This window comes from Chlorocebus sabaeus, chromosome 4 (genome assembly GCF_047675955.1).
Source record: "Chlorocebus sabaeus isolate Y175 chromosome 4, mChlSab1.0.hap1, whole genome shotgun sequence".
Lineage (NCBI taxonomy): Eukaryota > Metazoa > Chordata > Mammalia > Primates > Cercopithecidae > Chlorocebus > Chlorocebus sabaeus.
This window is the reverse complement of record NC_132907.1, coordinates 50,861,581-50,875,146: the sequence shown is the minus strand read 5'-3', so window position 1 is coordinate 50,875,146 and position 13,566 is coordinate 50,861,581.

The following is a 13,566-nucleotide window of genomic DNA, read 5'->3' as shown; positions in this document are numbered from 1 at the left end:
AAACCCATCAAAAAGAAGCTAAAATCCTTGAAAAAAGATTAGATGAGTGGCTAACTAGAATAACCAGTGTAGAGAAGTCCTTAAATGACTTGATGGAGCAGAAAACCATGGCATGAAAACTACGTGATGAATGCACAAGCTTCAGTAGCTGATTTGATCAACTGAAAGAAAGGGTGTCAGTGATTGAAGATCACATGAATGAAATGAAGCAAGAAGAGAAGTTTAGAGAAAAAAAAATGAACAAAACCTTCAAGAAATATAGGACTATGTGAAAAGACCAAATCTACTTCTGATTGATGTACCTGAAAGTAACCTGGAGAATGGAGCCAAGTTGGAAAACACTCTGCAGGATATTATCCAGGAGAACTTCCCCAACCTAGCAAGGCAGGCCAACATTCAAACTCAGGAAATACAGTGAATACCACAAAGATACTCCTGGAGAAGAGCAACTGCTGGACACATAATTGTCAGATTCACCAAAGTTGAAATGAAGGAAAAAATATTAAGGGCAGACAGAGAGAAAGGTTGGGTTACCACAAAGGGAAACCCATCAGACTAATAGCAGATCTCTCGGCAGAAACTCTACAAGCCAGAAGAGAGTGGGGTCCATTATTCAAAATTCTTAAAGAAAACAATTTTCAATCCTGAATTTCATATCCAACCAAACTAAGTTTCATCAGTGAAGGAGAAATAAAATCCTTTACAGATAATCAAATGCTGAGAGATTTTGTCACCACCAGGCCTGCCCTACAATAGCTCCTGAAGGAAACACTTAACATGGAAAGGAACAACTGGTACCAGCCACTGAAAAAACATGCCAAATTGTAAAGACCATTGATGCTAGGAAGAAACTGCATCAACTAATGAGCAAAACAATCAGTTGATATCATAATGATATGATCAAAACCACACATAACAATATTAACCTTAAATGTAAATGGACTAAATCCTCCAATTAAAAGACACAGACTAGCAAATTGGATAAAGGGTCAAGACCCATCAGTGTGCTGTATTCAGGAGACCCATCTCATGTGCAGAGACACATATAGGTACAAAATAAAGGGATGGAGGAAGATCTACCAAGCAAATGGAAAATAAAAAAAGGCAGGGGTTGCAATCCTAGTCTCTGATAAAATAGACTTTAAACCAATAAAGATCAAAAGAGACAAAGAAGGTCATTACATAATGGTAAAGGGATCAATTCAACAAGAAGACTTAACTATTCTAAATATATATGCACACAATACAGGAGCACCCAGATTCATAAAGCAAGTTCTGAGACACCTGCAAAGAGACCTAGACTCCCATACAATAATAATGGGAGACTTTAACACCCCACTGTCAACATTAGACAGATCAACGAGACAGAAAGTTAACAAGGATATCTAGGAGTTTAACTCAGTTCTGCACCAAGCAGAACTAATAGACATCTACAGAACTCTCCGCCCCAAATCAACAGAATATACATTCTTCTCAGCACCATATCACACTTATTTCAAAATTGACAACATAGTTGGAAGTAAAGCACTCCTCAGCAAATGTAAAAGAATAGAAATTATAACAAACTGTCTCTGACCACAGTGCAATCAAACTAAAACTCAGGATTAAGAAACTCACTCAAAACTGCTCAACTACGTGGAAACTGAACAATCTGCTCCTGAATGACTACTGGGTACAAAATGAAATGAAGGCAGAAATAAAGATGTTCTTTGAAACCAATGAGAACAGAGACACAACATACCAGAATGGGTATGGGACACATTTAAAGCAGTGTGTAGAGGGAAATTTATAGCACTAAATGTCCACAAGAGAAAGCAGGAAAGATCTAAAATTGACACCGTAACATCACAAATAAAAAAACTAGAGAAGCAAGAGCAAACACATTCAAAAGCTAGCAGAAGGCAAGAAATAACTAAGATCAGAGCAGAACTGAAGGAGATAGAGACACAAAAACCCTTCAAAAAATAAATGAATCCAGGAGCTGGTTTTTTGAAAAGATCAACAAAATTGATAGACCACTAGCAAGACTAAAAAAGAAGAAAAGAGGGAAGAATCAAAGGGATGCAGCAAAAAATGATAAAGGGATATCACCACCAAAAAATGATAAAGGGGATATTCACCAATAAAGGGCATATCACCACCAGAAATGCAAACAACCATCAGAGAATACTATAAACACCTCTACCCAAATAAACTAGAAAATCTAGAAGAAATGGATAAATTCCTGGGCACATACACCCTCCCAAGACCAAATCAGGAAGAAGTTGAATCCCTGCATAGACCAATAACAGCCTCTGAAATTGAGGCCATAATTAATAGCTTACCAACCAAAAAAAAAAAAAAAAAAAAAAAAAAAAAATTCCAGGAACAGATGGATTCACAACTGAATTCTACCAGAGGTACAAGGAGGAGTTGTTACCATTCCTTCTGAAGCTATTCTAATCAATAGAAAAAGAAGGCATGCTCCCTAACTCATTTTATGAGGCCAGCATCATCCTAATACCAAAGCCTGGCAGAGACACAACAAAAGAAGAGAATTTTAGACCAATTTGCCTGGTGAACATCATTGCAGAAATCCTCAATAAAATACTGGCAAACCGAGTCTCTTTATTTTCTAGCATGAGTCACCATCATTCCTCCTGGACTTTTTCTAATCTCTTTCTGAAGTTCTGCTGATGTTAACTTCAGCATCTTCATAAGCAAGTTTGTTTCAGAGATGAGCTGCTCATACTGTGATGGAGGTATTACTGAGGCTGAGGGTAGTCTTCAGTCAGGCTTTGTTTGCTCCTGTTCAGAGAAAGGGTACTTACCTATTTTTGAATTACTTTATTTCTCTATTTATTTGATTACTGACAAAGATGCTACTGGTTTTGTTGAGGGTGAGATCTTCGCAAAGTGGGTTATTTTTTAAGATAGTCCCTAAAGAACCTTGAGGAGGTTTCTCAAACCTCTCTAATGTTGAACATAACTCTGTATAGTATGAAATTTACCATATACACTTCTGCTTAGAAGAAACTTTCAACTGGTTTTGTCTTTAAAACAAAATGCCAAATTCTGTTTCAAGACATCAAGATAGAAGCTCCTTGTGTCTTAATTTTCATGTAATTTGTTGTTATATGAATAGTGGTAATTTGAAAGAAGATAGTGCTGAGTTAAATAATTCAATATGGTTTAATTTTTCTTTAAATTGACGTAACCTTTGAATTTTTGTATTTTACATATTCATTTCATTATATAGTGAAAATTAACCTACATAGTCTTCTGGTATTAACAAGTGGATTTGAATTTTAACACTTTAGCTGAGTAGCCTTGGGATATAATTTAAATCCTCTGTGCTTTAGTTTCTTCATCTATACAATAGTGATAAAGATAGTACCTATCCCACTAGATTGTTCTGAAAATTAAATGAATTTATTATACATAAGGAGTTTGGAAGAATTCTTGACTTATAATTATTACTCAATATTTGTTAACTGCCATTGCCTCATCTAATATTATTTTAAAACTATTTTTTAGTGAGCAAGATAAGAGAAAATAGAAAAATGAAAACAAAACAGAAAACATTTAATGTAGCATATAAACAGACAATTCTCAAAAGAAAACATTTATGCAGTCAACAAACATATGAAAAAAAGCTAATAATTCCTTGTCATTAGAGAAATGCAAATCAAAACCACAATGAGATACCATCTCATTCCAGTTAGAATGGTGGTTATTTCTCTGATGGCGAGTGATGATGAGTATTTTTACATGTGTCTGTTGGCTGTATGAATGTCTTTTTTTGAGAAGTGTCTATTCATATCCTTTGCCCACTTTTTGATGGGGTTGTTTGCTTTTTTCTTGTAAATTTGTTTGAGTTCTTTGTAGGTTCTGGATATTAGCCCTTTGTCAGATGAGTAGAGTGCAAAAATTTTCTCTCATTCTGTAGGTTGCCTGTTCACTCTGATGGTAGTTTCTTTTGCTGTGCAGAAGCTCTTTAGTTTAATGAGATCCCATTTGTCAATTTTGGCTTTTGTTGCCATTGCTTTTGGTGTTTTAGACATGAAGTCCTTGCCCATGCCTATGTCCTGAATGGTATTCCCTAGGTTTTCTTCTAGGGTTTTTATGGTTTTAGGTCTAATATTTAAGTCTCTAATCCATCTTGAATTAATTTTCGTATAAGGAGTAAGGAAAGGATCCAGTTTCAGCTTTCTACTTATGGCTAGCCAATTTTCCTAGGTATTTGATTCACTTTGATGCCATTGTGAATGGGAGTTTATTCATGATTTGGCTCTCTGTCTGTTACTAATGTATAAGAATGTTTCTGATTTTTGCATATTGATTTTGTATCCTGAGACTTTGCTGAAGTTGCTTATCAGCTTAAGGAGATTTTGGGCTGAGACAATGGGGTTTTCTAAATATACAATCATGTCATCTGCAAACAGGGACAATTTGACTTCTTCTTTTCCTAACTGAATACCCTTTATTTTTTTCTCTTGCCTGATTGCCATGGCAATCATTAAAAAATCAGGAAGCAACAGGTGCTGGAGAGGATGTGGAGAAAGAGGAACACTTTTACACTGTTGGTGGGACTGTAAACTAGTTCAACCATTGTGGAAAACAGTGTGGCAATTCCTCAAGGATGTAGAACTAGAAATACCATTTGACTCCGCCATCCCATTACTGGGGATATACCCAAAGGATTATAAATCATGCTGTTATAAAGACACATGCACACGTATGTTTATTGTGGCACTATTCACAATAGTAAAGACTTGGAATCAGCCCAAATGTCCATCAGTGACAGACTGGATTAAGAAAATGTGGCACATATACACCATGGAATACTATTCAGTCATAAAAAAGGACGAGTTCATGTCCTTTGTAGGGCCATGGATGCAGCTGGAAACCATCATTCTCAGCAAACTATCACAAGAACAGAAAACCAAACACTGCATGTTCTCATTCATAAGTGGGAATTGAAAAATGAGATCACCTGGACACAGGAAAGGGAACATCACACACCGGGTCCTATTGTGGGGAGGCAGGGGAGAGATAACATTAGGAGATAACTCGTAAATGACGAATTAATGGGTGCAGCACACCAACATGACCCATGTATACATATGTAACAAACCTGTACGTTGTGCACATGTACCCTAGAACGTAAAGTAGATATTAAAAAAATGGTGATTATTAAAAAGTCAGGGAACAACAGATGCTGGCCAGGATGTGGAGGATGTGGAGAAATAGGGATGATTTTACACTGTTGGTGGGAGTGTAAATTCGTTCAAACATTGTGGAAGACAGTGTGGCGATTGCTCAAGGATCTAGAACCAGAAATACCATTTGACCCAGCAATCCCATTACCGGGTATATACCCAAAGGATTATAAGTCATTCTACTATAAAGACACATGCACACATATATTTATTGCAGCACTATTTACAACAGCAAAGACTTGGAACCAACCCAAATGTCCATCAAAGATAGACTGTGTAAAGAAAACGTGAAACATATACACCATGGAATACTGTGCATCCATAAAAAGAACAAGTTCATGTCCTTTGCAGGGACATGGATGAAGCTGGAAACCGTCATTCTCAGCAAACTAACACAGGAACAGAAAGCCAAACACTGTATTTTCTCATTAGTGGGAGTTGAACAATGAGAACACATGGACACAGGGAAGGGAACAGCACACACTAGGGCCTGTTGTGGGTTGGGGGGAGCATTAGGACAAATAGCTAATGCATGTGGGGCTTAAAACCTAGATGACAGGTTGACAGGTGCAGCAACCACCATGGCACATGTGTACCTATGTAACAAACCTGCACATTCTGCACACATATCCAAGAACTTAAAGAAAAAGAAAAAAATTTAGTATATCCAGTTAAGGGAATAAAAATAATCAATAATGGAATTTGGTAGAATATTTACCAGAAAAGACAGAAAATAAATACAAGATTTTTCTGCTTAATGGAGAAAGCCTATCACATTATCTTTTAAAAAATAGCAGTGTTGTTTCCTGACTTTTTAATGATCGCCATTCTAACTGGTGTGAGATGGTATCTCATTGTGGTTTTGATTTGCATTTCTCTGATGGCCAGTGATCATGAGCATTTTTTCATGTGTCTGTTGGCTGTATGAATGTCTTCTTTTGAGAAATGTCTGTTCATATCCTTTGCCCACTTTTTGATGGGGTTGTTTTTTTTTTTCTTGTAAATTTGTTTGAGTTCTTTGTAGGTTCTGGATATTAGCCCTTTGTCAGATGAGTAGATTGCAAAAGTTTTCTCCCATTCTGTAGGTTGCCTGTTCACTCTGATGGTAGTTTCTTTTGCTGTGCAGAAGCTCTTTAGTTTAATGAGATCCCATTTGTCAATTTTGGCTTTTGCTGCTGTTGCTTTTGGTGTTTTAGACATGAAGTCTTTGCCCATGCCTATGTCCTGAATGGTACTACCTAGGTTTTCCTCTAGGATTTTTATGGTATTAGGTCTAACATTTAAGTCTCTAATCCATCTTGAATTAATTTTCGTATAAGGAGTAAGGGAAGGATCCAGTTTCAGCTTTCTACTTATGGCTAGCCAATTTTCCCAGCACCATTTATTAAATAGGGAATCCTTTCCCCATTTCTTGTTTCTCTCAGGTTTGTCAAAGATCAGATGGCTGTAGATGTGTGGTATTATTTCTGAGGCCTCTGTTCTGTTCCATTGGTCTATATCTCTGTTTTGGTACCAGTACCATGCTGTTTTGGTTACTGTAGCCTTGTAGTATAGTTTGAAGTCAGGTAGCGTGATGCCTCCAGCTTTGTTCTTTTGACTTAGGATTGTCTTGGAGATGCGGGCTCTTTTTTGGTTCCATATGAACTTTAAAGCAGTTTTTTCCAATTCTGTGAAGAAGCTCATTGGAAACAACAGGTGCTGGAGAGGATGTGGAGAAATAGGAACACTTTTACACTGTTGGTGGGATTGTAAACTAGTTCAACCATTATGGAAAACAGTATGGTGATTCCTCAAGGATCTAGAACTAGAAGTACCATATGACCCAACCATCCCATTACTGGGTATATACTCAAAGGATTATAAATTATGCTGCTATAAAGACACATGCACACGTATGTTTATTGCAGCACTATTCACAATAGCAAAGACTTGGAATCAACCCAAATGTCCATCAGTGACAGATTGGATTAAGAAAATGTGGCACATATACACCATGGAATACTATGCAGCCATAAAAAAGGATGAGTTTGTGTCCTTTGTAGGGACATGGATGCAGCTGGAAACCATCATTCTTAGCAAACTATCACAAGAACAGAAAACCAAACACCGCATGTTCTCACTCATAGGTGGGAACTGAACAATGAGATCACTTGGACTCGGGAGGGGGAACATCACACACCGGGGCCTATCATGGGGAGGGGGGAGGGGGGAGGGATTGCACTGGGAGTTATACCTGATGTAAATGACGAGTTGATGGGTGCAGCACACCAACATGGCACAAGTATACATATGTGACAAACCTGCACGTTATGCACATGTACCCTACAACTTAAAGTATAATAATAATAAATAAATTTTAAACAAAACAAAACAAAACAAACAAACAAACAAAAAACAGCAGTGACAACAACAGCAGGAATCCAAAATCAAGCCATCCCATTGGGAAGCTCAAGTTATTAATAGTTGAAAGTCAGTTTGGATTTTCTTTTTGAAAAAATATCTTCCCAATATTTGATGTTTGCTTATTTTCATTACATTTACACAATGTGATATTTATTTGCTTTTTAAGCAAATAATAGGAAAACAAGGAGTATTCAGTTTATACTTATCTCTGTTCTGCATCAGTTTTTTTTCCATTTTCTTTTATTTAGAATTTACAGTAAACTCATCAAATAACATCTTTTTTGGTTTGCCACCATTGCATTGTTACGTTTTTTTTTTTTTTTTAATTTTTCATAGAATGAGAGTTTGAACTACACATTCAAGTTCATTGTTATAGTATACTTCCTCTTGTCTGGAGGATGTCTTTGTGGGTTTTGTAATGTTAACCACTCATGATGAAAATGATGTAAACTTTCTTCTACTCTCTACAAAAAACTAGAGATAGGCTCAATTTGAGACAGTCCAGTGTAATAATTAGATGATTACTAGAGTCTATGTAGGTTTAATATTTGCATTTAATATATTAGGATTATTTGGTTGTATGATTAGTGGATTTTTGATTTAAAATTATTAATCATGTTATAGTAATATTTATAATAAATGCTACAGTTTGAATGTGTTCTCTAAAGTCCAGTTTTTGAAAACTTAATCCCCAATGCGTCATGATTGAGAAGAAGGACCTTTAAGAGGTGACTAGATCATGAGGGCTCATTGCAGTCATCAAGGAGTGGTTTTGTTATAAAAGTGAGTTCGGTTCTGTGTGCCCTCTTCCCTTCTACTTACACCAGGGAATATGCAAGAAGACTTTCTCAAGATGCAGACTCCTTAACCTTAGACCTTCCAGCCTAAATTACCCAGTTTCAGGCATTTTGTTACAGAAGAACAAAAGAGGTTAAGACAAGAGTATACTAAAAGTTAAATGAAATACCTAGGTGTAAGTTTGTAATATAATTGAAGGCTATGTTTGATCACTAATCTAGCCTCATAACTACACTCAAGTACTTATTTTTATACCTCAACTAACTCCAGACAGGTTTTGCAGATCTATGATAAAATCATTCAAAAATGAATTAAAGGGTAAAAAATAAGTATTGAATTGGGATTTAAAAGGATTGGAAAACTTTGGTTAAGAATACTGCTTTGAAGTATGAAAATAAGCTGTGAGTTTTCTAATAAATGAAGCATAGAAGTATTCAGGAGAGACAAACATTTTTTATGTCATATTTTAAGAGAATTTTACTGTGTGGAACTTTTTTATAGGTATTCATATTAGCTGTAATTTTGTAGAAGACAGAGAAATATTCATTATACAACCCTTTGAACCTCCTGCTTTTTGGCAAAGTTTTACTGAAATGTAACATACGTAAAGAAAAAGTCATATGTGAGCAAACCATAAGTATAAAGCTCAATGAATTTTCAAAAAGTGAATCTTTTTACCCTCAGTATGATGTTTATGAGATTTATTCATGTTTTTTGAGTGTAGTTGTAGGTCGTTAATTTTTATTTCTGTGTAGTTTTTCATTACGTGAATACAACACAGTTTATCCATTTTATTGTTAATGACATTCAGGTAGTTTCCAATTTTTGCTTATAAATGTGCTGCTATAGACATGTTTGTAGATGTCTTTTTGTGATATATGTATACATTTCTGTTGGGTTTATACCTAAGAGTAACATTACACTACAAGATATACAAGCATACACTTAAACAAATTTTTTTTTCTTTATTTCTTCTAAAAAAACCCCTGCAATACATGGACAAAACCTGCAGGTTTGTCACATAGGTATATGTGTGCCATGGTGGTATGCTGCACCTATCGACCTGTCCTCTAAGTTCCCTCCCCTCACCCCCACCCTCAACAGGCCCTGGTGTGTGTTGTTCCTTCTCTCTGTGTCCGTGTGTTCTCATGGTTCATCTTCCACTTATGAGTGGGAACATGCAGTGTTTGGCTTTCTGTTCCTGTGTTAGTTTGCTGAGGATCACGGCTTCCAGCTTCATCCATGTCCCTGTAAAGGACATGATCTCATTCCTTTGTATGGCTTCATAGTATTCCATGAAGTATATATATCACATTTTCTTTACACAGTCTGTCATTGATGGGTGTTTTGGTTGGTTCCATGTCTTTGCTATTGCAAATAGTGCTCAAATGATATTCCTGATTCTAGATCCTTGAGGAATCACCACACTGTCTTCCACAATGGTTGAACTTGTTAACATTCCCACCAGCAGCGTAAAAGCATTCCTATTTCTCCACAGCCCTGCCAATATCTGTTGTTTCTTGACTTTTTAATAATGCCATTCTGCCTGGCATGAGATGATATCTCATTGTGGTTTTGATTTGCATTTCTCTGATGATCAGTGATGTTAAGCTTTTTTTTCACCTTCATTGGCCATGTAAATGTCTTCTTTTGAGAAGAGTCTGCTCATGTCCTTTGCCCACTTTTTCATGGGATTGTTTTTTTTCTTGCAAATTTGTTTAAGTTTCTTGTAAATTCTAGATATTAGCCCTTGGTCAAATGGATAGATTGCAAAAATTCTATAGGTTTCCTGTTTACTCTGGTGGTAGTTTCTTTTGGTGCAGAAGCTCCTTAGTTTAATTAGATTCCATTTGTCAGTTTTGGTTTTTGTTGCAATTGCTTTTGACATTTTCATTATGAAGTCTTTGCGCAAGACTGTCTTGAATGGTATTGCCTAGGTTTTCTTCTCAGGTTTTTATGGTTTGGGGGTTTTTAAACTTTATTATTTTTGTATTTTACTTTAAGTTCTGGGATACATGTACAGAATGTGCAGTTTTGTTACATAGTTATACATGTGTCATGGTGGCTTAATGCACCCATCAACCCATCACCTGTATTAGGTATTTCTCCTAATGCTATTCCTCCCCTACTTCCCCATCCCCTGACAAGTCCTGGTGTGTGATCTTCCCCTCCCTGTGTCCATGTGTTCTTATTGTTCAGCTTCCACTTATGAGTGAGAATATGCAGTGTTTGGTTTTCTGTTCTTGTGATAGTTTGCTGAGAATGATGGTTTACAGCTTCATCCATGTCCCTGCAAAGGACATGAACTCATCCTTTTTTAAGGCTGCATAGTATTCCATGGTGTGTATGTGCCACATTTTCTAAATCCAGTCTATCATCAATGGACATTTGGGTTGGTTCCAAGTCTTTACTATTTGGAATAGTGCCATATTAACATATGTATACATGTGTCTTTATAGTAACAAGATTTATAATCCTTTGGGTACATACCCAGTAATGGGATTGCTGGGTCAAATGGTATTTCTGCTTCTAGATCCTTGAGGAATCACCACATTGTCTTCCACAATGGTTGAACTAGTTTACAGTCCCACCAACAGTGTAAAACCATTCCTATTTCTCCACATCCTCTCCAGCACCTGTTGTTTCCTGACTTTTTAATGATCGCTATTCTAACTGACATGAGATGGTATACCACTGTGGTTTTGATTTTCATTTCCCTAATGATCAAGAATGATGAACATTTTTTCATATGCTTGTTGGCTGCATAAACGTCTTCCTCTGAAAGGTGTCTGTTCATATCCTTTGTCCACTTTTTAATGGAGTTGTTTTTTTCTTGTAAACTTTTTAAAGTTCTTTGTAGATTCTGGATATTAGCCGTTTGTCAGATGGATAGATTGCAAAAGCAAAGACAACCAAAGCCAAAATTGACAAATGGGACCTAATTAAACTAAAGAGCTTCTGCACAGCAAAAGAAACTATTATTAGAGTGAAGAGGCAACCTACAGAATGGGAGAAAATTTTTGCAATCTATGGTTTTGGGTTTTACATTTAAGTCTTTAATCCATCTTGAGTTAATTTTTGCATGAGGTGTAAGGAAGGGGTCCAGTTTTAGTTTTCTGCAAATAGCTATCAAGTTTCCCCAGCACTGTATATTGAATCCTTTCCCCATTACTTGTTTTTGTCAGGTTTGTTGAAGAACAGATGGTAGTAGATATGTGGTGTTATTTCTGAGGTCTCTGTTCTGTCTCATTGGTCTATATGTCTGTTTTGGTACCAATGCCATGCTGGTTTGGTTACTGTGGACATCTAGTATAGTTTGAAGTTAGGTAGTGTGATACCTCCAGCTTTGTTCTTTTTGCTTAGGACTGTCTTGGCTATACGGGGTCTTGTTTGATTCCATATGAAATTCAAAGTAGGTTTTTCTAATTCTGTGAAGAAAGTCAATTGTAGTTTGATGGGAATAGCATTGAATCTATAAATTACTTTGGGCAGTATGGCCATTTTCACAATATTGATTCTTTCTATCCCTGAGGATAGAGTGTTTTTCCATTTGTTTGTGTTCTCTGATTTCCTTGGGTAGTGGTTTGTGGTTCTCCTTGAAGTGGTCCTTCACATCCCTTGTTCACTGTATTTCTAGGTATTTTGTTCTCTTAGCATACAGCTTTAATAGATTTTGCCAAGTAGTGTTTCAGTTTATACTTTTCCTAGCAGTGTCTGAGAGTTCTATTTGCTCTGCATCTTTGCTAGCACTTGGTGTTGACAGTCTATTTCATTTTAGCCATAGTAGATGGCGTGTAGTAGTATCATATGGTGGCTTTAGTTTTTAATTCTCTGATGACTAATGAAGTTGAATAACCATTAATATGTTTGTGGATGCTATTTTTTGTTACAGGTTTGTTCGTATTTTGAGCCTCGAGCCACTGAAGTATCCTGAAGTATAGGAGTTCTACTTGATCATAAAGCAAAGCAAATAGTTGAGATAGCTGGTATAAATGCAAAAAAGTTAACATTATATTTTGGATATTATAAGGCTGATACCAATTTCTGTCTAGTAGAGAGCTCATGTTACCCTGGCATAGGTTTCATCTGGGGAAATAATCAAACTTATGAATACCTACATTTTAACAAGAGTTGGTTGAAGTTTGGAAAAGGCAACTCCTTGGCTGGGCGCGGTGGCTCACGCCTGTAATCCCAGCACTTTGGGAGGCCGAGGCGGGCGGATCACAAGGTTAGGAAATCGAGACCATGGTGAAACCCCGTCTCTACTAAAAATAGAAAAAATTAGCCGGGCGCAGTGGCGGGCGCCTGTAGTCCAAGCTACTGGAGAGGCTGAGGCAGGAGAATGGCGTGAACCCGGGAGGCGGAGCTTGCAGTGAGCCGAGATTGCGCCACTGCACTCCAGCCTGGGCGACAGAGCGAGACTCCATCTCAAAAAAAAAAAAAAAAAAAAAAAAAAAAAAAAAAAAAAAAAGGAAAAGGCAACTCCTTAAAGGTCTTAACAAGATAAACTGGCTGAATAATATGCTCCTGATGATAAATGAATTCACTATTGAGTAGAGATTTTTTTCATTCTTAGTCTCAATACTAAAAATTGTCTGCTAAAATGATGATTTTGTACAGATGATATGAAAATATTCAAGTACATTGAGACCAAGGACTTCAGTTTATTGAGGTTAATAATGACATAGAGATTTCAGAAGATAATCTTTTTTTATGCAATGTGATTTACTGCTCTTAGTCTACAAATAGTTCTGATGCTTTTTATATTAATAAATTAACGTACATGAAGTGTATAAAAGAGTGTTTGGCACCTAATGAGCACTCAGGAAATTTTGATTGCTGTCATTATTAGTATTACCTTCTGCTATTTCTTCTGGCGCACCTTTTATTCCAGGGCTTGAAATTGAGCAGTTTGTGAACTAATTTTATCTTCTATTACTTAACCTTCTACTGATATTTTTGACATCCTGTAGGAAAGCAGGTCTATGATGTGTGAGATTACGCTGAGTCCCTCTTTTCTCCCCATCTGTTCTGATCATATATTCTAGGCTCCCCACAAGACAGGTAAGGCTAGCCTCTGCCTCTTGTCTCTTGTCTGTCTAGCATCTAGTGCGGTGCCTGGCCTTAATAGGAACCCAATAAATGCTTGCTGAAGGTTTTCTAT